The 24,877-nt window shown below is 35.8% G+C and overlaps 1 protein-coding gene across 1 annotated transcript in view; it reads left to right on the forward strand.

Annotated features, from left to right (window-relative positions):
* Window positions 1-998: 998 nt before the first annotated feature.
* LOC117411784 (contactin-4-like) overlaps window positions 999-24,877 on the forward strand; it is a 75,310-nt gene continuing 51,431 nt past the window's right edge. The window contains exon 1 of the mRNA XM_058988687.1: window positions 999-1,152. The gene's annotated coding sequence lies outside the window, so the exon portion shown is untranslated. The remainder of the gene's footprint in view (window positions 1,153-24,877) is intronic.

The following is a 24,877-nucleotide window of genomic DNA, read 5'->3' on the forward strand; positions in this document are numbered from 1 at the left end:
CCTGTAATCCTAGCACTGTGTGGTCTTGCATTGTCCTGCTGGAAAATCGACACTTCCGGATTGGCTTACAGGAACGGAAAAAACTGTTGCCTCAAGGACTTTGTCAATGTATCGTTGAGCAGTAAGGTTGCCCTCAATCTGCACCAAAGGCATTCTTGTGTTAAAGGAGATTCCTCCCCACATCATCACACTTCCACAGCTCCACTGGTTGGCTTGAACAATGCAACAGTCAACATAAAGCTCACCGCCATGTGGTGAGCTGGTGTGGTGACCCTTTGCCTTCCAGGACGTGGCCTGTCCCTCACAGAGCCGGCTTCCTGGTTTCTCTGGACTCATCTGCTGATTGTTGAAGCAGAACATCTCATTCTATGGGCAACTTCTATAGGCAACCATGCTGATAGCAACCAGGCAATCTTCATTACTCAAGCGGGGCATGGTTGTATCTTTTGCTGTTCTTACATTAATTAAAATCATGTATTTTCGAATGGCTATTTATAGAGATTCTTAATCAACTAATTTTGGCATAACTCAGCTTAAATACCAAACACTGAGCACCTGGCATTTTTATGAAATCACATGACTTGAGCTCAGTATTTTGTTATCCCAAGGAACAATTCTACTGAAACAATAAAAAAAAAAAAAAAACCTATCTGCTCACAAGTTTGAAATGTAAATAACATTATTTATGTGCCCAATGAGCCATTGATGTAAAAATTAGACTGTTGCGTTTTCATTTTGCATCAGTATATAAATATGTAAAAAAATGTATAAAAAAATAAATAAAAAATAAAAAAGACGATTCTATAGTTGCTTAAAATAAAAATAAAAAAGTATTAGGTAGATGGGTTATTAATATATTATTGTGTTATTATTATTATATGTATTTTTTTTAATGCATTAGCAAAACGCAGTGCCTTGTAGCGGTTTTCTTCTCTATAATAAAGATTGTATGTGGGACGGGGGAGGGGTTTACTGCTCAGTTATCCTGCAGTCAACAGTCAGGCGTGCAGCAGAGCAAACCTACTCTGTTCGGACAACAGCTTGCATATTTCTGCATCTAAAGGGAGGCTTAAGCGAATGAGAAATATGTGCAATATTCGACTTGCTGTATAAGTACGTCTCAAGAATCACCTTTTCTTAGATCATCCAAAGGTAAGGGGGGGATTTATTTCTTTTTGTTGCGTTCGTCTTTCTCTCTCAGTGTCTTTTTTGGAAATGATAAACGCATGCCAGGAAAAGAGCACTAAAGTGCTCGTGTTCTTTTGCCCTGACCATTGCTCAGCGAAAGCAGAATGATTTCTCTGAGGGCCAATGTCGTTTTAAATGGTGAAATATAATGCTGTAGAGGTTTGGCATTTGCCACCGCGTTCAGGTGTTATGCACCAGACACTGTAATAATAATTCAGATTCATGAACTAGGTAGTGTCAAAACTGGTATGCTTTTGACTGTGGTATTGTCAGACAGTTCATTTACGTATGCATTTTGTTTTGGTGGTAATATACAATGTCAAAGCATAACTTTCACAGAAAAACGAATTTCTATCAAAAGTAATCAAATCTATTACGAATCTGTACTTTCCCAGTGTACTATACCTGTACTGTAGGTTTGGGAATATTAAGGGGCCAGTAGCACAAAATAAGTTCTTTTGCTGTGCACATGTTTACTGAAAATAAACATATTTTCGTTGATTAAAAGTGTGTGGCTTGTGGGTGAATTGTGTTGTCTATTTCCACTGCTTTGGAATAATAATAATAATAATAATAATAATAATAATAATAATAATAATAATAATAATAATAATATGCAATTTCACAATTTAAAAAGCTGTAAAGTAGCATTCCATTGTATTAATGCTCAATTTATTAGAGATTTTTTATCTCTATTTTTGATATTTCTCACACTCTGAAATATGAAGAGACATTTTCATTTATTTCTGTGGAGAGTGGGCTGATTGCATGTTAACAGCTTTTTTGAAACTGTTAATAGGGATTTAGCAAATCCCAGGGAGAACGAATAAACCCTAACAGGAATCACAAATATTCTCACCAGAAAGGTAAGAACTGATATAACATAAGCTGTTTTGTTACAGATGCAACAGTAAACGACTGATTTTGTAATTGCATTGTTCTGTTACTTAGTCTGGAAAAATGATGATTATCTTGCCACTTTGTGGTTTAATTTCCAAAGCAGTGACTTTATAAACCCACCATCTCTGCTGCCCCGTCAATTCAGCTAAAGCTAGCCATCTACCAAATAAATATGTGACTTTTCACATTATACCATAGCCTCTGAAGTAAGTCAATAAGCATAGTTGAAATATTCTGCTCATTGTGCCCAGCTTTAGTGTTTAAGTAAATCTGTAGTCATGTAAGCATAGGTACAGATCTACATGTACAGCTATGGCCAAATGTTTTGCATCACCCTATACAATTAACTAATTTCAATGGAACCTGCTGAATAATGTTACATTAACATATAGAATTACGTATCGCTTTGTAGTTTTCCATATACTTAACGAAAAACTGACAAAAATGTAAACATTTGACATTTTGAAATCTAACATGAAATGCTATACTACAATCGTAGCTTCCAGTAGACAGTTTCTTTGATTACACAATGTTAAATAAAAGATCTGTATTATGTTCGTATAGTTAAAATAATATATAAAAAAGGATGTCTCAATCCTAAAATTCTAGGTGGTGCTAACGGTTTGGCCAGAGCTGTATATAAGGTTGGAATACTGTATTATTGTGCAAATATGCACATTGAAATTATGTGTGGGACTACTTTAGAAAACATTTGAATAGAAAGAAAAAAAGTGAAAACCTATTATAAATTCAACTACTTTTAGATGGCATTTTATCAATATCGCTGACACATTTAAGTAATACAAATGTATAAACATATTAGCCCCCATGCCTGGCATTTGCATAATCCCTTGATTTTACAGTAATGCTGCTCTTATAAAGAAGTGTGGAATGGGTAATGAAATGATAGTTGCTAAAACAAAAAAATTATATGTAATTAATGATATAGGTTATTTGAATATCATTTCACATGAGCAAACCACAAACTCCACCTAACACACCTTCTTTATTGCTGATGCACTGGTATGTTCCATTGCAGTAACAAGACATAGGTGGCTAAGATTGTATCATCAGTGGAGTGATGATAGCAATGCCAAATGGAACAAGCAATTTGGTGTAACAGCAAGAACTCAGTGTTGTCTGGTGGGGTCAGCTGTGTGATCTCAAAGTGTACATTTAGATAACACCTCGCCACCTTCTTATTACTCTGTTGTTGTCGGTGCTAATAGCTCTGGGTGAGCCATAACCGTTCAGCATTCACAGCCATGTTTCTTTCCACAAATACTTTGATTAATGCTGCATTGCTACTCAACAGTCTCAATCCTCTACACACTTTAAATGAAATACAGATTTGGCTCAGACCTAGCTCAGCTGCTGGTTCCGCAGAATAATCTTTGAATGGAGTATGGATTTAAATAGCAGTGGAGACTCATAATTACTGGATATACATAAAGGCACACACAAAAACACACTAATCTAGCTACTGATGTGTTTATTTACCATTGAAGCTTGGGTGGTACAGAGCTTTTCAGTAAGTAGATGGTTAACAAGAGAGAAGGTATACAAGTCCAGACAGGTTACAGTCAGGCAAACATAGACAAGACCAAGTAGGCACAGTAAGCTAAGGAATAAGACTGCCCTAATATGCGTACTTATCAGATGAAGGGCTGTCTTGACATGCTCCACTTTCCACTGTGGTCAAATTGCCTATGTAATACTGTGGATTTGCCCAAAGGGAATGTATGGGTCATTAGCCTTTTCCTGAGGAGACCAAAAAGCTGCCATGTAGTTTCAGATTAGTACTCTCTATTCCTCCATTCAGGACAATAAAGGGTATGATCTGAATTCACTTACCAGCAACTGGCAAAGATATATAGCTATATAGCTATATTGCTTGTATCTTATTTGATTAGTTTAATGAAAGTAATGACACAATTACACTTATATTTTACAACAATCTGAGATCTGAGTCAAAATATGTGGGAGCAAGTTGAAGTAATTATTTTCTGCATTGACCTTTATAGTGTCAGCGTTTTCCTTACAGGTTGAAATGAGCAGGTGGACAATTCAACTCCCCCACCCCCTCAGTCAAGTAATCCAGTTTGTCAGCTTCTGTTAAACAAAACCCCTAGTTCAGCATTTTTTTTCACAGGCTATTACAGCACACTAACATAAAGTCTCAAAAAATAAATGGGCTGGATAAGCATGCTTTATTTCACGCAACATACGTTATTTAAAAAAGGAATAAAGTATTTTTCCGCTTGGTGATTGTCAAGGAATCCTATCAGCAAATTTCATGTGTGGTGTAACAGCAAATGGTTATTTGTGTTACAGTATTATTATTTATTTCTTAGCAGACACCCTTATCCAGGGCAACTTACAATTGTTACAAGATATCACATTATTTTTATATACAATTACCCATTTATACAGTTGGGTTTTTACTGGAGCAATCTTGTAAAGTACCTTGCTCAAGGGTACAGCAGCAGTGTAGTGTCCCCCAGCTGGGATTGAACCCACGACCCTCCAGTCAAGAGTCCAGAGCCCTAACCACTACTCCACACTGCTGCCCTGCAGTCCATGTCATAGAGATGTGGTTAAAAAGTGTTGTTTGACAACTCATTTTGATTCGGAAAACGCTTGTCTCAGCAAAATGTTACTTTTTGCTCTTTAATTTAATGCTTCTCTAACACATGGTTTATGAATAAATAAGACATTTCACTGTAGCAGGGCTTTGAACGAGATGAGAAGCAATGGGATTATCACAGATGCTCTGAAACCAAGAAGACTTCAGTGTCACAGTGCTGTTTTTTCTACTAAGTTCAAACCAATCCTCACTCATGATTCCACTAGATGTGCTTACAGTATTAACAGAAATCTGGAAAACATTTGCTGTCATAGTCTATGCAATCTTTCAAGCTAACTGTATTTGTTTAAACAATAACCTTGTTGGTAATCAATATTTCATCTGTCGGTGACTGTGAATTAGAAAGATGTATTTCAGATAAATCGTTCCCATAGACTTTTGTCTTAAGGAGCAACTCAACTTTCATTGGAACCCCGAATTTAATTTCTTGATATAAGTCCATTTGAATCTGAAGGTGATTTAGAAATCAGTATATTTTTTTGTCATAATTGCTTAGGAAAACAAAATGTTCTTATATGAATAAACAAGTAATATATCATAAGTAATAATAAGTAATCCTTATTTTTTATGGCACAGTGTGTATCTATGTACCTTTTGTTATATAATATAGTTTCATAAATATGTACTGTAATATCTGCATTTCTGTTATTAGAAACAGATTATTCTTGGTTCTCAATATGCAGAATGATATGTACAAGAATGAAAAAAGGTTCTTTCGTATGGGTTATTCTTATGTAAAAAACCACTCATGACTTCCAATGCACTTTGCCTGGCTTTATGCCCAAGTTCAACAACATTTTGACATCAGCAGTTTCTGTGATGTCATGTTTTCTAATCTGTGCCATGGTTGATAAAGCTGTAATAATGTTGTATGTGACCTGACCTTTACTTTTCCACTTCAAGATATATCTGAAGGTCTTTATAATATTGATGTCATCTACTTTACATAATGCACATCTGGGTGTAAATACAGGCATTTTTTTTTTATTTAGCAGACGCCTTTATCCAAGGCGACTTACAGAGACTAGGGTGTGTGAACTATGCATCAGCTGCAGAGTCACTTACAACTACGTCTCACCCGAAAGACGGAGCACAAGGAGGTTAAGTGACTTGCTCAGGGTCACACAATGAGTCAGTGGCTGAGGTGGGATTTGAACCGGGGACCTCCTGGTTACAAGCCCATTTCTTTAACCACTGGACCACACAGCCTCCTATGCATTTGTATTTAGTCAAACATTCATCTAGAAGTCAATGACTGCATCCTAAAGTTCTTAGCTATGAAAATGTTGAAAATAAAATGTGTGACTTTGGCCTTTTACTCAAATCTGTATTGATTTATTTTTAATATCCAGGGTTTAGATTTTTGATTAAAAACATATTCTAGAGGTACACATTTTGAGTGCACTCAGAAAATAACTGACAGGCGGAGCAAAACTTGTGGGCTATTGATTTTACTTTTATAACCCTGGTGCATCAGAATAACAGACTGCAATACACAAAACTACTCAAAATAAGTACTGAGGGCAAGCAACAAAGAAAATAAGTCAAAGCCAGTGAGGTAGTGATGGGGAGTAATTGACTTGCTCAACTCTTCATTCATCATTTGTACAGAGCAAAAAAAAGGAGACAGAAAAAACCCTGCCGGTTTTGCCTCTGTAATGCGACACCACATATTTCATTTGAAAAAATAAATTCCCATTGTTGAAGGCTCAATTGTCATACCACAAGTAGCACATCTCGAGCGAAAGGCATAGGCTTTAATGGAAGTTGAGGTGAAACTACCAGATGCTAGAGCCTTCATTCAGGGTACGATCATTATTTTAAATTATTATAATCTTTTTTTTTTTTTCCTCCAAAACAACATTTAAAGTCTGAATTTGTCTGGTACCCTTCCGCGTAGTAATTTAAATATCGTAGACAAATTTAGGAAAAGTAATGCTAGACAGGAAAAAAAGTGAAGCCTTTTCATTATATGTCGTGGTTGCTTTAAGTTTATCTGGACATTGTCAGAGACTTGTAACATGTAAAAACAAGCTGCCTGGAAACTGAACTGCTGCTTGTTGTTGTTGAAGCATGAAATATAGGTTGGACTGCAGAGCATATTCTGAAGTTATAGCTGTGCAGCTTTTGAACCAGCATCAGGGAATCAGATGCTAATCTGTGCTGATCTTCATTGATCCCATATGGACTCCAATAGATAGACATCCAATTATTGTGCAAGATATGGGAGATTTGTGAAAACCTCAATGTGATTTTAAAACAAATCCCTGAGCCCTTAAGATCAGTGGATAGATGCTATGTCATCTTGGTAGGCTCCCATCACAAAATAAATATGTCTTTATATTCAGGTAGACTTCAACTACCATATGTCCTTTCCATGGTCACAGACTGATCCCAGTACAGATACAGCCTTATGGGAAGAACTGATGTCTCTATGCCTAGTACTGCACATTCTGCTTGTGGGTGCAAAATGGTTGATTTCTGATGTATCAGGGGACCGTTGAAGCTTTTGTTACAGTAACATGCTACAGTATTTGTGTTGACTGTAGTGTTTTTTTTTTCATTTTTTTGTTGCTAAACTGCTACTGAATTGATAGAAACGTAAATGTTTATGTTATTCATTTAAGTGAAAGAAAGTAATATAGACCATTTCTGGGATTCTGGGATTTATTCTTTTTTTTTTTCTACAGAAGCCTGAAGGCCCATTTGTTTATACTTAAGCAATACAAATTATAGGGCATTACCATCTAGCTGATGACAGTGTCCTTGAACTTGAACTCTAAATACATTGGGCATGGTTGGCAGTTCGATTTTTATGCAAAAGATTTCCAACATTCCTAATGTAGGCGACTATATAATTATGTGTTTCATTGTATCTAGTGTCATAGCTGATGTTTTTGACTACACATGAACAAACAGTATATGCTCTTTTACTTGACAAATAAGTCACAATGTATTTCAAAAAGGATAACATTCTTCTTTTTAGATTTTGTTCCTTGTCTTTTGCTTTGGGTACAAGATTAAATTAATTGAAGTTCGGCAATGTTAATAATATCAGTTTTATGAGATACTTGCTAATGGATTGGAAACATTTCAGATTTATTATTAGAGAAGAATGTTTAGTGTCTATCTCTTTGAGGACAGACACATATGTATAATTTTGCAAACTGGAAGTGAATGGATGCATATTTATTAGTTGGCTGCACATAATTTGGTCTTCCATGTGGTTTAGCATTCAGCTTTTCAAAGTTTGCAGTATTTGCTTTTATTCAAATACAGTTTATAATTTACATTTTTGAACATGTTTAAATATAAATCTGTGTATTTGATTTAAATGTAAATCAGATATGAATGTATTCCTCTGCAAAGCAAATGGCTAGATTTAAACTTAACCTTCAGGTTCCTGATATGACATTAAAACATTCACATGTAGTGTAGGGCAGCAGTGTGGAGTAGTGGTTAGGGCTCTGGACTCTTGACCAGAGGGTCATGGGTTTAATCCCCGGTGGGGGGGGGGGCAACACTGCTGCTGTACCTTTGAGTAAGGTACTTTACCTAGATTGCTCCAGTAAAAACCCAACTATATAAATGGGTCATTGTATGTTAAAAATAATGTGATATCTTGTAACAATTGTAAGTCGCCCTGGATAATGGCATCTGCTAAGAAATAAAATATTAATGATAAAAAATAATAGTGTGTTTGCATGATACATAGTGTGTTTGCATGATACATCAATTTAGGTTTCTGCTCAAACCTTCCAAAAAACATAAAAATAAACCAGGAATAAGAACTGTAGGTATACCATTACCATATTATTATTGCTAAAACATTTAAGTAAGGTTTAAAAAAAGGTTTAGCCAACCCACTCCAAATTTATCTGACCCTAACCTATGGCAAAGTACAGGCATTGGGCCCAGGTTTGGATTTGTTTTTTGTTTTTACCTTGCACTGCCCCTTTAAAAGCAAGCCTGACCTCTTAATCTCAGTCACAATTCTTTGAATTGGGCTCAGATTGTCATGCATCAGCCTGCTATTTCATACTGTCCAACAGAAAGTGCAGTAATCCATCAACAGACAGGTGGGTTGCATTATAACAGCCGATGTTGACATTTGGGTACTATATAGTAAAGTAAAGGAGAATAAACTAATATTCCTTTTTTATTGCAGTGAGTCAGACTTTTGGCATACGATAAATAATTAATTATATTGATGTTGGGTTTCCTTACAGTATTATTGCATCCTGCTCTTGTCACTGCGTCCACAAATTAGATAACTGGGTAGGGGGCTATGACATATGATAAATTAAATTAGATCAACATTGGTGGGGGACTCAACATGAACAGAGGCTGTGACAAAAGTGAATCCAGTGATAGTGTTTTGTCAGTACTTTTTGTCTAAATTTCTGGGTTAGCCTTTCTTGGTACTACAGTATGAAACCCACCCTCATTTCAGGATATCTGCAGGAGCTCAGGGAATGTGAATTACTCCCTGAAGATACATATAAACCAGTCAAGGAAGTGAGAATGTTGGGGCTACATCTGGATGGAGGAGTCATGCAAATGGGTGAAGTTGGCTAAAGGGCAGTCCCTGTTAGCCATTCTCGAGTGAGGTTATATGGAGGTGGCCTAAAAGAGTTGGAGCATCAGCTGGCTATAGCAGGGGAGTGCCAGAGGTTCCATCTGAATCACAAGTCTGTAAAATGGCCGTGGTGGCCACAGTCAGCGAGCTTGCTTGGGAAAGTGCACACAATGGCAAAGTCTAAACAGACCCCTTATGCCATGCAGCTGCAGCTTCAAAAATATAGCCGTAACAAGAACACTTATTTGCAAAGAGGATTCAGACTGGGTTATAGAGGGCACTGTTTCTTCACAAAACACACTCAACCCAAATGCCATTGAATTGATGGAACATAATTTATTTCCAATTGGAAACCTGGCACTTTGAAATACAGTGTACACTTGGTACAAAGCTTTGATGTTATTTTGAAGCTTTCTTGGCAGTCTGCTGTGGCCCCAGTTTCATGTTCCTGATATTAAAGACAAACAGACCTCCACACCTACTGTTATGGGGAATGGACCGTTACATGCTGCAGGCTGGTTTCAGCCAGGCCAGTGATTTCGATTGTATAAAGACTGCATATAAAGTTGCACCCTAACAGTGTTGGTTCACTTTATTTTTATTTTGGTTGATAGGCCATATAAACTACTGCTGATGAACATGAAGAGTATGTCATCTTTAGCTGCCATTGCAGGTCTGATATACTGATGGCTATCCCAGAAAGGTCTTAAGCTCAGAGAAAGCTCTGAGAGTGTATGACAGGGTGTTTTGCACTTATATTTCTCCAAGTTGCTTTGCATTGCTGTTCTTTGCTTGGGAAAATGTCACACAAAATGGTTAAGCCCCTACCACAGTTTAAAATGGTATACATATATGTAAAGTCATAACTAAAACTATACTGTAAATACTACAATACAATTAAAACATGTTTTAGCTCTTGGAAAGTTACTGGGTGAATGCACATTTCAAGGAACATTTGATGGCAATGGTGATTATCTGGGATAATATGCTAGCTAACATATTTCTTCTAAAGTTTAGTTAATAATGCAAAGGGGTTACACATATCAAAACAAATGTGATACCGCATCTCTTGAGTTTACACAATGCAAATCAAAGGTTTAATGTATTAATGTTTTCCTCAGAGAAGTACATTTTAACTTCTAAATTCATGCTCACTTTGCCGAGTCACTGTGAGAAGAAAAAACATTTGTATGGCAAACATTTGTATGAGGCTATAATATATTTACCTGGCATTATAAAGACATTTTACTCAGCGCATTTGTGATGACACAAGGTTTTATGAAGTTGGCTAAAGCCAGACATAAGACAGAAAGCAAAGAGAAAAGCTAAGTATTTTGTTAAAAACAAAATGTTACAGTTTAAAAAGTCTATAGTCCTGGTAGTAAAATGTTGCAGTTTGTATATGCTGATGTTAATGTCTAGAACATGGTTGTTAGGTGAAAAGTCATAAAGAACAGCTTCTCATAAGGTGACACATGGGCTGTAGCTGAACCGGTAAAAAAAAAAAACAACAATGATGGATAAATTGATGGGTGGCTATGGTACTAAAACTCGCTGCATTTGACTAAGAGTGACTGGTCTGTTTTGGTATCCATAACCTCCCTAATTACAATAAGGTTAAGGACCTGGATGGTACCCTTGTATATACCACAACACCATCATGCATATCTGTCCTTGAGTCTGCAGGGGAACCATTGCAAAGCAGCAGGAAACAACGTTCAGACTTTATCACCTACAAATGTTATTGCCACATGCTGCATTCTACATCAAAGACCCTAGTAGAATTACATTGCCAATTTTATCAAAGTACAAACACCTTCAAAGCTGATTTCAATGGGTGTTATTATTTAGGAGCAGTGATTACCTTTATTCCAATTAAAAGTGTGCACTTTTGTGCATGCTCACAGAGCTTGGCTATGTGTATTCCACTTTAATCTACTGTATTGTGCAAGGGGACTCAAGCATTTGAAAAGCATTTTACTGTTAGCTTTTTAACTTTATTCTAAATTAAACAGTTGATATTGTGCTTGAAACTCCTTCTGTAGGCAAGGATTGATTTCAAAGACACATATTGTACTAAAGGGTAATCTTGCGTGTTTTGCGGTCCTACACTGTATATATTTGTAGCTTGTGTTTTTTATTAGCAAAAGCTGCTGTCACTTCACAGTTTTAAAAAATGATGATGAGCACCGGTGATTTTGTCAATGTGTGTGTGTGGAATGAAAGTGCTATGATCTGTAAAATTAATAATAATCAAAAGGACTTATTTACAGTTATAAAATATTTTAACTATGCCTTACCCACATTCCAGCTATCTTCACCTGTCCTCCAGTATTGTTATCAATGAAGACGTGTTTTGTCAACTCATGTACAGAATGGTTATTCACATCATGGCTTGCACATTCCCTTGTGGGTGTTAAACGCTTGTCAGAGGTCTTAGTACAACTGAGAATTCAATGACATGAAAATAATTAGATTGTATTCGATTCTTTGCAAAGCTACTCAATTCCTATTCTAGGGATCTCAGTCTTTCAGCCTAGCTTTCCTCCCAAGCTTCATAATGCCTGTAGCTAAAAACATTGTTACAAAATGTTTGCATCTTTTTGTGCTTTATGTGTTGTCCAGTACAATAACACGTACATGTGCACAATCCTCTTGAGATTGTCAACAACAACAGAAAAACTTCCTTTCCATGTCTCTCTCATTTTAAATGTATGTGCTAACCCACATCTACACATATAGAAAAGGTTAACCACAATTATGTCAATATTTACAAACATATCAGTGCAGAAATGAGTTTGGTAATCAATTATGGAAGATAAAGCAAGTGTCTGAGAATGAAACATTCTGATTTCCTTACACCTAAAGTGTATGAACGTAATCCATCAGAAATAGTTTGGGCATAATATTTCTTAATATGTTTATAAACTATATGCTGTTACGGTAAATTGTCTCAAAAATGTATTTTACTCAGTGAAATCAATGTTTTGTTTCGTGGTGTAGCATTCCTGTCTACACCACTGAAACTCTGCTCTGTTGCTGACATCATTCCACTGTATTTCCATATACAGACCAATATCAAGCAGACATCACAATGTGCTTAATTAGAGACCAGGCACCTAGCATGTCCCTGTTGTAATCCATCAGTTTGCATGCTGTTGCAGGACCATGGACAGGGCCATACAGTATGTTCACATCTTATTGATGAAAATGTAATGTTGCACTGAGTCTGCAACTCTTTATTTAAGAACCAAAATCATTATGTTATAATTCCAAGGTAGCTATTCATATCTGTTTGTGTCTCTACGTGCATAGACATCCCCATATAATGCCACATGTTCAAGCAGTGTGAAAACGCATGGATATTTTTGGGGAAAGTGCAAGGGACTCTCTCTATTAATATTTTTGTATATTTGTCAAAACAGTTTGGATTTAACTAGAAACTTGCTGAATTGTTAATTAAATTATTTCTTAATCATAACATTTAAAAAAATGTAAGAAATGTTCATATTAGTTACCCTAAGCATATTTGTACTGTACTCAAATGTAGAAAATACACATACACTCAAATCATGCACTATTAACCCTAACAAGATCAGCTGTGTGAATTGCTATTTTGAGTCCATGCAATTCAAATACATCTTTATAAAAAGACTGCCAACCCATTTATCAAAATCATATGGCTGAAGTGATATGAAATTGCTGATTATCAATGCTTTGCTCTGACAGTACTGTCATACAGTTCAATAGTTAGACATTACTGAATCTTGTAGTAAAAAAACACATATTTACTAAAATGTTCTTACTTTTGAATACATAAGTGTTATTAAGAATAAAACCACAAAGAGTAAAAATAACTTATTAAATCAATACCAAGGAAAATTCAATTGATACCATACCATTTTAAGATTTAAGATTCAAATTTAATAAGCAAGCCAACAGCAAACTTTATTTAATATGTATCAAATCAGACCTAAAAAAACAGATCCATCTTCTAAAATACTTTTAAAGAGGTTCACTTTTCCCAGAGTAGTCGTCAGATGTCATTTAACTTGTTTGAAGTAGTTTAAGTTGGAGTGCCCCAACCAGCATGGAATGATGTTAAAGGTCAGGGTAACTAATATGAACATTTCTTATTTCTCCTCCTAATTGTAAGTCACCCTGGATAAGGGCGTCTGCTAAGAAATAAATAATAATAATAAATAATAATAATAGATGAAATCTAGCTCTGTAGGTGGTCACAAGCAAGTCTTAAGGGTAGAAAGTGCTTTTTTAAAAAAGAGATCTTCCAGTTCCCACTAATTCAACTGTCGTATTTCTGAGAGCCCTGCTGAAATGAGTGGTGCAATCTCTAATGCTTCTTTGGTGTATAAAAAGGTTCTCTCAGAAGATCTAGCTGATGTGCACTGACAGGATAATGGTGCGGGAATGTGCTGTTGTTTCATATCTACAAGTTGACCTTAGGAACTTTTGTCTTGGGGAAATATAGCAAAAAAAAAAAAAAGGAAATACATGTACACATTTCTCTTTTATCAAATTGATTGTTAAATTGTGAAAAATACTGTAATATGGTACTGTAAATTACCATAGAAAATATGGTGTAATACGATTTATAAATGGCAAATTAACGAGAATGGTGTTTTTTAAATAAGTAATACTAGTTAAAAGTATAACTTACTATAGTTGCTGGATTTTATAAAATACTATATATTGTATTACAAACACTGATGAAAAGGAACTACCTGAGGTGATGGATCAAAAAGGTCATTGAGATTAGAAATAGGGTGTTAGTATGCTGCCAAGGGCTGACTGAAGTGTTGACAGTGCAGTGCTACAGTAGTTGTAGGTCATCCTTCAACTACTTCCTACAAGATGCTGACTGTTGATTTTTAAACAAACATTTAAGCCTTGAAGCTTTTGTTTGTGATTTCTCAAAATAACATTGATTTCTCTACCCTACTCACATATAAAAACAATTCTAATTCAGGACTGGTTTTCCTATAACATTAAAGTAGGTAAGGTGCTGACTGTTTAAAAAAAAAATGGAATTGAAATTTCTGATCGAGTTGCATTAGATCACGTTCTACTTCCTACCAGCCAGAATGACATGTGCTTTTGATTGCCATGAACTAGAAATGGTATGCTCCATGTTCAGTGATTCAGCTGTTCCATTCCAATGGTATGCTCCATGTTCAGTGATTCAGCTGTTCCATTCCAATGGTATGCTCCATGTTCAGTGATTCAGCTGTTCCATTCCAATGGTATGCTCCATGTTCAGTGATTCAGCTGTTCCATTCCAATGGTATGCTCCATGTTCAGTGATTCAGAATCAATACCAGGAATTTATGTTCGAATGGTTCCCTCCATATTTCTCATCCTCCCCCTTTCAGGCCAGAGCAGCTTTTTTATGGAATTTGTTGCCAGTGGAAATTAGAACCTCTTCTAGCCTTCTTAAGTTTAGAAAGCTGTTAAAAACCTTTATCAAAGAACATTTGGCTAACTTTAGAGAGCTGGAATGGTTTCAATAATCTAATACAGGATTTGAAACTGTATAATCTTGCACAGTATATTTACGTTGTACTGTACTGTGTGTTTTTATATTGTTTATGATGTACTATGTTTTTATCATATGGTATTATATGTTAAATGATTTTAATGCTTTTTGCCTTGTACAGCGCTCAACCTCTCTCTCCCAAAAAGTTAAAAGTCAAAAAGTCTTGCTAGATATTTATGTCTAATATAACACAATTATAGACAGGTCTTAAGATAACAATGTCTTACGAAAATTAACCAAATATTATTGCAACCGTATCGTACTGTTCTTAAAATATGGAAGAGTTATATGGTTCCAGCTTGCTTGTAGAAGAGGTCCTTTGGTTGTCACATATAGCTGCTGGTGCTGGGTGCTTCTCTAAAGTGAAGCAAGCATGGGTCTTAAGGCTAGCGCTGATCCATAGGGCCTCTAGTTGAGATGAAGAAGGCGTGAAGGAAAAGAAGATGAAAGAGAGAGACGGAGAACTGGAGAAATAGAACACATGTTGAAGCAGCACTTCTTGTTGGAATCATCCAATTAAAACAAATCCACCCAGATGATGTAGAGAAGTGAACACTCCTCTCCATGTCTTCTCCCTTGCTAATAACTGTGATATTGGTTATCATATGGAAAGTGGACAGTTATTACAAAAAGGTTACCAAGAGGACATTTTATTTGGAACTCAGGGTCTGCAGCAACAGTGACACATCTTGGTTAAATAGCCGCATGGACTCCAAAGAGTCTGTGTAAGGCCATAAAACACACACTTTACTGATCACAGAAATGTACACTCTGGGAAGTGGCAAGGCAGCCTAAAGGAATCTTTCCTAAAGACAGATACTACTCATGTTACACAGGCTGAAATTACAGAATAAAACATGCATTTAAAGTAAAATACAACATTTTTATTCCACAGTGCAGCAAAAACTGCAGCAAAAAATTTAAATGCAATTGCATATAAATACAATTTATTAAAAGATTGTATCAACATTTCAGCACACAGAACATCTGCTCACGATATTGATCATTTAAACTAAACAACGGAATAAGTTGCAGCTTTACATAACATAATTGTACTAAGAAAGATTGCTTTGGTCATTCAGGAGGGTATCATTGTGGGTACTTTAGAATGAATGAGGTAAATCTTATTGTCATTTCTATTATCTTTTATTGAAGGCGTATATCAAAGCTATGTTCTAGATGCCATGCCTGATAACATACTGTGTTTATAACCAACCCATAGCATTCAAGAGAATATAATCAGAAAACAGCATAGTGGGTAATAAATCCACACATTGTGCAGGCATACAAGACATGCCTTCATTTCTTTCATATTAGACGCAATTACGAGCAAATGTAAAAAGAAAAAAAAAAGGCTTGTTTACAGAGATATGTGCTTAACTTCTGTCTGGAAAAAGATTACCTTGCAGATATCTGGCACTTATTGTATGCTTCCATTCAACCTGTAGGAGAATCATTTCATTTGTATCAATTAGCTTCTGCATCTCCGGGAATCAATGAAGTTGATCAAACAATACATTTCTTATCAGAGCCTTTGGCATATATAATGAATGTTTTTATTTACTTTAGCTATGCTGGCATTTTAGAAATCAGCGCTGTCAGAAAGAATGTGTCACGTTGTGTATTGGTCCAGCTGAACTTTGTCATGTCCTTAATTACAGTATGAGTCTTTTCTTTTTAAATATCTCTGGGCATTAGGGGATAGCTAAATAAAAATGTTTGTGCTTTTTAAAACTGTCTCCACTGTTTTCCACAGATCACATTATTCCTTTTTCAACCAGATGGAATTAAAAGGAATGCATTATGTGATGACCTTGGTGTAAATGAATAGTGAATTGAAAGATGGACACAAGGGATTTTAGGAAACAAAAGAGGAATGTTTTGCCAAGATAGCTCATACACTTTCACTTATCTCTACTTTACCCTTTTTCTGAAAAAGAAATGCATAAGCAAACAATATCCATTTATACTGTTTGAATCATTGACCTTCCTGCATGATTTTTCCAGTAGTTATTTGAGGATGTTGTACGTGCTACTGAAATGCCTGTGTTTGTATTATTATCAGACTGTTATCAATACCAATAATACTGTATATATATATATATATATATATATATATATATATATATATATATATATATATTGTGACAAAGCTCTTGCTGGGTAAGTGAACTTGTACACAAATCGGTATTGGAGACACACACAAGAAGGTACAGTCACAAATAAAGTTTGTTCCAACAAGATGGTGCTTGTATGTTTATTACCTTGTGCCGTGTTGGACACATGGCCCGCAGGGTCAGGGATATCAAGGGTCAGTTCACAAGCTGGGTTCTCCGTACAAATCAAGTTCACAGCCAGTAGGGTTCTCAGTTGGTCCAGGTCATACACAGTAAATCAATTCAAAAATCCACAAAACAGTAATAGCACACTCCCCAATGCCCCAATGCCCCAATGCCCCAATGCCTCACCACCTTCTACTCCTCTCTCTCCTCACTTTCTGGTCTGTGTTGACCCTTTTTTATATTGGCCGGCCACACCCCATGACTGTTGTGGGTGTGGCTGCCACGCCTCGGCACATTGCTCTAGCTGTTGGGGCTTGTAGTCTTTTTGGGGCGGCCATTTCGCGAATTGTAGTCCCCCCTCTGGTCGCAATCCAGTGAGAGGACAGAGCCCTGTTAGCAGTTCCGCCCTCACATACTTGCCATTTATAACACGGCCCCTTGGTTTGTCACAATATATAGATAGATAGATAGATAGATAGATAGATGGTTCAAAACACAAACATTTAAATGATTAGTGTTAAATATGTGATTTAGGAAGACCGCCACCACTGGAACGAAAGTCATTTTCCTCAGTTTAGTAACTACAAAATCTTTGGGCTTGTGAAAATGGCTGCTGCTCTGGTCTAGCCGCCCCCACCTCAGAATATGAGATGTGATGCTAGACGTAATAGAAAGTGTACAGTTTACAGTACCTGAATATAGCAAGGGTGTAGACCTTTCATCAGAATAGATGCTCTGTTTAAATAGACTGTTTTACTTTTAGACAGAATATCAAAAACAGGACAAAACTGAGTTAACAGACAGATGGAGACACTTGAGGAATTGTTTGTATTTTCTAGAAGTTTTACCTGACTTGTAGTTCTTGATTGTCACCATTAAGTGATGTACAGTCATTCCATAAATAACAAAACCTAACCTGTCCAAAACCACAAACTATTAGTAGTAATGACATATGCATGTATTGCTTAATTACAAATACGTAGGCCAATAAATAAATAAAAACATGCATGTGTCAGCATTGGAAAGCCTAAGGTACACACTAGAGAAAATATCAAATCTGCTGAAACGTGTAAATTAAGCCAGTGAACTGCTGACTTACGTAAGCTGCACAGACCCTCTGTAACCAAAAGATAGCACTGGTGCAATTAAAAGTGGGTTTGTCTGAAAGAAAGCTACTGTTAGGAAAAGTAGACTGCCACCACTGGAAATCATTTCAGTCATCCCCAAGTGATTTATGTCTTTAGGAGGTTTTTCAGTCAGAGTAAACCTTTTAATTGATGGCTGGAAGATCAAAGTTCTGAGGCTTTGGCAGGGATAAAGGATAAACCACTGATAATGCACTGCAGTCTGGCAAGTGTAGGGAACAAAGGGTTCAGAACAAGCACCATCATCCTGAAAGCATTTAGACAATTGCTTTTATATTTGCACCTGTAATCCAAATTCTACAAGTATGGCAAGGTCAAGGAGATTACAAAAGTCACTACAGTTCTGTGGGGATTTGAAGATTGTCATGTGTGCTTTTGAAATCAGATAAGCATGTATAATCTGTGTGTATGTGTTTACCTCTGGACAAAAAACTGTTTTGAAATGCACTTAATGATATTATTATCCTATTAGCACAATGCCACGGGAGATTTTTAAATATGCTGTAGGTTGCCTCTCCTCAGAGTTTGGTAAACCAATAAATAATCTTTAATCTTATGCAAATTAACTGTTAGATTTCAGTGGTACATGCAGTGTGAGGGCTAAAGCATCTGTGTTATTTTACAAGATTATTACAGTGCCTTTTTATATAATGTTTTACATTCTAGTCATCTGGGTACAATCACGAACATTGTATTAGTGACAATTCATATTTACACCTAACAGGACAAAGTACAGTTTTGATAAACAAATGTCACATAGCATAGCCTACAGCTGGGTGATTGATTTTGCTGAAGACAGATTCAAACCGGTATAAGGACTCAACTGTTAAAATCCACAGCACTGAAGCTTATGTGACCCTTAAGCATGTTCAAATGTCCATTAAAATAGGAGTGAATGTGTACTATTCTTCAATACACATTCTATGGACACTACTTAATCAGAACCATGTACCAATTTCTATGTATTTTTAGTTTTAGCAGCAGGCACTCCTTAAAGCTTTCTTGATACTGGCCTCTGTTACTTTATAAAAAGCTATAACAATACCAGAGTTATTATACAAATCTATTTAATTTTATATAATAATAATGGCAGTGGTAAAGCAAGCAAAATGAGCCTGTTTTATAAAGCAGCACATCACTTTAGATGGACATGTTTTTATGGTGAAAAAACAAATTATAAATGTTTTACTTACTTTGATAAAAGGCTAAACACATCAGCACTATTCGTTGCTAAAAACAGCACTGACAAAAAAATGAGCTGAAAAGGAAAAGGCATACATTACAGTGCCTTATCTCCCAAGAGCTTTTCATTCCTGGAGGTCTAACTGACTAAGCCTGACTGAACATCTATTTAATTGAGACCTGAGAGATCAATGCCTTAAGGGTAAAAGAGGGGTAAAGAACTACGAACATTTTTTTTTTTGGGGGGGGGGGGGGGGGGGGGGATATCACGTGCAGGCGAAATTAACATTCTTTATATCTTTCATACTTTGTTATCTCAACTTGTGGTGCTTTTGGGATGGCTTGAATTAAAGGCTTGCCGCAGTTTTTCAGGTAAGGCAGTCAGAGGTGACATTTGCTAGGGGGGCAGGGGGGGCGGGTAGTCCCCCTCCCGATCTATATGATATTATGTCTTCCACTCTTTGACCCCCCCCGACACATAATATAATCACATATAAGATGGTCGAAGTTTTCTTCACACACGAATAAAATATGTTTTTCAAACATCATTCTTTTCTAATCTAACCCGGATCCAGAATGAAGTCAGCGACGGTTGCTATGTGATGTAATTGCTTGTGCTCAGAGTCTCAAGGCATTGGTGGCAGTCATTCATTTTTGATTGATAGTTCATCGTTGTCCAGTGATTATATCGACAACACAGAATTACATTCTACTATTTCTATACTAATATAATATTATTGCTATCATGATGAGTCAAAGAGAAATGTCGGATATGTTTGACACAGCAGGAAGAAACTAATAATATATCCAGTTGAAATTATTTATACATGCTCTGAAGAAAAGGTACCATAGATTTGAAGATTTTGGCTCGTGTAGGGCTGTGCTTTGCGTTTTTGGGTTTCAATTTTACCTTATTTCAATTTTATGTGAATACAGCATTATTTAAATTATCAATAGTATTATACGATATAGCGGTCCTCGCAGAATATAATTTAATCACCACAAAAAAAAAACATGGTACTAGTTTTAGAATGGTACTGGAATGCATAGCTGCTCTATATCACAGTGGATTGGCAGAAAATGATATTAAGGTGGTACTACAGTATTAGATACATCCTGGTTGACATTTACTGTTTGAATTACTGTTTTAAAATGTTACATTGCTTACATATGCATTTATATGGAAATAAATGATTAGGCATTGTTATACATGACAATCAATGGATTTTTATTCTAACATATTTTTCTAACAAATGTTGCTATTTTGGTTATTGTGAGCCAACTCGACAAAATAAAAGCATTAGACTTATAGACTGGTGTTGACAAATTTGCCAAATGTGATTATCTGTGTAAACATGTTATTTAACACTTTAAAATAAGTAGTTAGACTGCATTCTTACCCCTGGCTCTTTTAGTAAAGCCATACAATACATGACATTTCTTTCATTTTTTTTTCAATGATCTGTGTGAAAGCAAAGCGTCACAGCCAAGGCTAGTGAAATGTCAGGCAGCAGACCCAGAGACAAAAATAACAGTTTAACAGTGCTGTTGCACACTTGTATTAAACATAAAACAAAGAAACAAGCATAAGGGCCAAAATAAAAGGTTTGAACAAAGCAAAATCACACTTGTAGTCTGGGCGTTCACCTTCACTACTAAGCTACGTTTGACACACAAATCACAAAAATAACACACAGGTTACTCACCCCGATTCCCTCTCCCAAACAAAGGATTTCTGGCTCCTTATATGGAGCTGTGGCTGGAGCTTAATCATCAATTTTTCAATTATTCACTCCAGCCACATTCTCAAGTGGAGTTGGCAGGGAGAGATTAACTCCTTCCCTGTCAACTCAACACAACCCATGTGCAGGGCCATAGCCCTGTCACACTCTGAAATGAGTAGGCTGATGTCCCTGGCAGCTACTCTAAAACGATTTTTAAAAATGATGTTGTACCGCTATTTGTTTACACTTATACTTAACTGTGATATTGGAAGCTGGCAGAAGGTAATCTGGTTAGCGTTAAAGCATCTACCCACTTTTAAAACACAAACGTTCAGTGAAAACGACGACCCTAACCTTACACACTTTATTACCATAAAATGAGACTGAGTGGAATGACATTTCCGAGTTTGTTAAAAACCAGTGCCGTGCTTTAAAAACACTTGCATTGCAATTAGAATAATTTATTTTAAGAATAAGAACGATGTTGACAAAGCGCGACACGCTATCTCGCTGTAAAGTGGCCCAATTACTGTCTCTTTTCTCAATCCTAATGGTATTTGGGACAGAGAATGTTCAATGTTGACACAACTTTGCCGCCCCTTCCCCTCCCCAGCATTTTTCTGAAATGACGCCCCTGAAGGTAGCAGCCCTGCTTTGTTTCTTCAGTGGTTTACTTCAATCTCTTAAAGGTGAGATTTACCACTTTCCCGATCTGAGGAAGCTTCTATCATCCTCCTCTTGATGGTTTCTCTCACCCGGCCTTGGTTGACCTCTGGCAGCTGTCAGAAGTCTCAACTTGGGCCACAAGGCAATATCCTGGGCTGCACTTATCATTTCCTCAAAGAAATATTCTAACGCTAAATCATTCTGTCTCCTCACTCACTATCTATAACACACTAGAGCTAATAACCCGAGTACCCTCCACATTACCCAATAGTTGTAATAACATAACATGAAGTACCCCTGTGTATTAAGAGTACCTTTTATAAAACATATCTAATATCCAAACATCTGTCCTTATCAAGTATTAATGTCATTGAGTTTGAAAGAATCCTGTTCCATATTTTACCAGTGTTTCTGTGTCAGGTTAGTATATCAGATATCAAATAAACTATGTTATTGCTGATGTATATTGTGCTTTCAACTATCTGTGTATTATTTAATTGCTTTAACTCCTTACATTTATTAGAATGCTCCAGCACATTATGTGACAGTCTTTAATATTAATATACCTGCTTTTAATAACTAGTAACTGAAAAATGTGACACTGGCTCTAAACTTGTATATGTATTATAGACATTGAATATGTACAAGCATTTGTAGTAATGCTGTAACAAAGAAGAAATGTCATGAGCGCTATCTTTAGCACACTATTTCAGCCACACTCATATCAGGACATATCAGACAAATGGATTTAGACATGGACTGTAGCTTTGAAAGCAGGGTTTGAATGAGAATAATTATTTACAGAAATATCCTATATTACAAACAAATCCAGGCTTTGTTTACAGCGACGCATGTGAACTGGCCTTAAATACATAACAATAAAACAGTGTTCATTGTTATATATATATATATATATATATATATATATATATATATATATATATATATATATATATTAAAGTTAATTCACTGGTTCTGTAAGGGTAACATTAAAAGAAACATTTTTTCCTTGATGAAAAACATATTCTTTTAGGCTAGTTATGTATTTTAGGACCCCGAGTAGAGATAAGGGGGTTAATTTTAGGACTTTCTTTTTCTTTTAGAGAGCTCTTCCCTCAGGTTGCAGTCATTTTTTGCAATATTTATTTGTATTGTTCTTTATGTTTTCAGAGGCTGTATGTTAAACCCAATGTCTTGTTTGTTTGGATTAGCACTTCTCAGAGAACCTCATCTTTTTTCATTGCTACTTATGGTCAGTGTTTGTACTACTTGCCAGCTACTTTGATCTTCTTGAATTTGCAGATGTGGTAATGCATGTGGGTGGTGGCAGCATGGCTCTTTGAAGCTGTGTGACCAGATGGATGAGACCTTGCCTACCAATCTTTAAGAAAATACACTCTCATTACACAGTACAGTGCTTTGCCAATTATTATAGACTTGCTCTCTCGATTCCCAACTATCATCTACAGGATACTGACATTTTGCTGCTTGTAGATTTTTTTTTTCATTTCATTCAGAACTGTACTGAAGACTATTCAATTGTTAAGGATACTAATTGCCAACCTTTTTTTTATTTCTTCAAAGCAGACTGCAAGCTACAGTAGTCCATATGTTCTGGTTTTGAGGGCTGAATTTTCATGTTATACTACAGCATAGTGTTGCTATTAACTGCAGCAAGATATTTTTAGAATATTAGGTATATAGCTTGTTTAGCATTCCTGCGGTGTTTGGAATATATTTCCTAAAATAATCTTCAATATAAAGTACTGTATATACATTTTTTTTGAGTGTATATGTTCAACTTATTTATGAAGGTCTCTCCTAGGTCGGTTTACATAGTGTTTATCATCTTTATGTGTTTATGACCTATAAGTAAGATGGCACAGAATGCTTCCTTCATCATTCAAGTAAGTGACAGTAGTCTTTCTCTCTTCCATGTCTTGAATGACCCAGTAATGTTGACACATGTTCAACAGACACATTCTTTGTTAAAAGTGTATTAGTGGGCTCTATTTACAAAAAAAAAAAAAATCCTTTTATACTGAAGTCAATATTTAAAATGCAATTAAGCATAGATGTTTCTTTTCTTTTTAAAATTTCTAATACAGAGTAGTTTTTGCACATTTTCCATCGTCAAAACCAATTTTCATTAAACAACTATACAATCAGATTTGGGTCAGGCGAAACATACAGCATTTTAATTACAGAATAATTCTCGTTTTAAAAGTTTATCTTGCTATGCGTTATCATTTAAAGGAAGTGGCTATTGTTACAATTGACATGTACTGAATTATATACAAGGACAGAATTACATAATAATAATAATAATAAGAGCAAGCAAGCACTTTTGTACAATGAATGATTAAATGCATGTTTATAATTGCATTGTGGTACTCTAGGGTCATGCGATATGCTGAGGTATTACAACTGGAAACCTCATTTAAATCAGCAGCCATTGTAATATCCTTATACTTTGGTTTTCATAAATAATATATTTTAATGTTCAAATCTATAATCACCACCAAAAGGAAAAAATGACAGGTTCTATTACATAAACAACTGTTATATTTTTTTGTAAGGGGAAGAAAAAGGGTGCTTCTAAAAGGCTATATTTTATACAATCAAAAGGAATTTGGTTCTCATGTACTACAGAATGTAGGTGTCCTTTCCTAATGGTAAGGCATTACATGGACTGATCAAAAGAATATGAAAGCCATAATACAACAGACTTGAATCTTTCTGGGACTGTCATTTGATTCAATTAATTATTCCTAAGCAGGGATGTAAATGAATGTAAAAAAACGTTTATTTATTATTCATAATCTAAGCAGCAACAGTAATATAACCTCACCGTTTAACACTTTGTAGCATGTCAAGAAGGCAATATTATATTGAAGCATTTAAAAAACAAAAAACTTTTATTAACTAGTGCACAGTATAAGAACCCTCAATGGCTTTCTTACACACTATTGAGGAAAACATATTGTACACTGTGCATTACCAGTCATTT

Source organism: Acipenser ruthenus, chromosome 16 (assembly GCF_902713425.1).
Source record: "Acipenser ruthenus chromosome 16, fAciRut3.2 maternal haplotype, whole genome shotgun sequence".
Lineage (NCBI taxonomy): Eukaryota > Metazoa > Chordata > Actinopteri > Acipenseriformes > Acipenseridae > Acipenser > Acipenser ruthenus.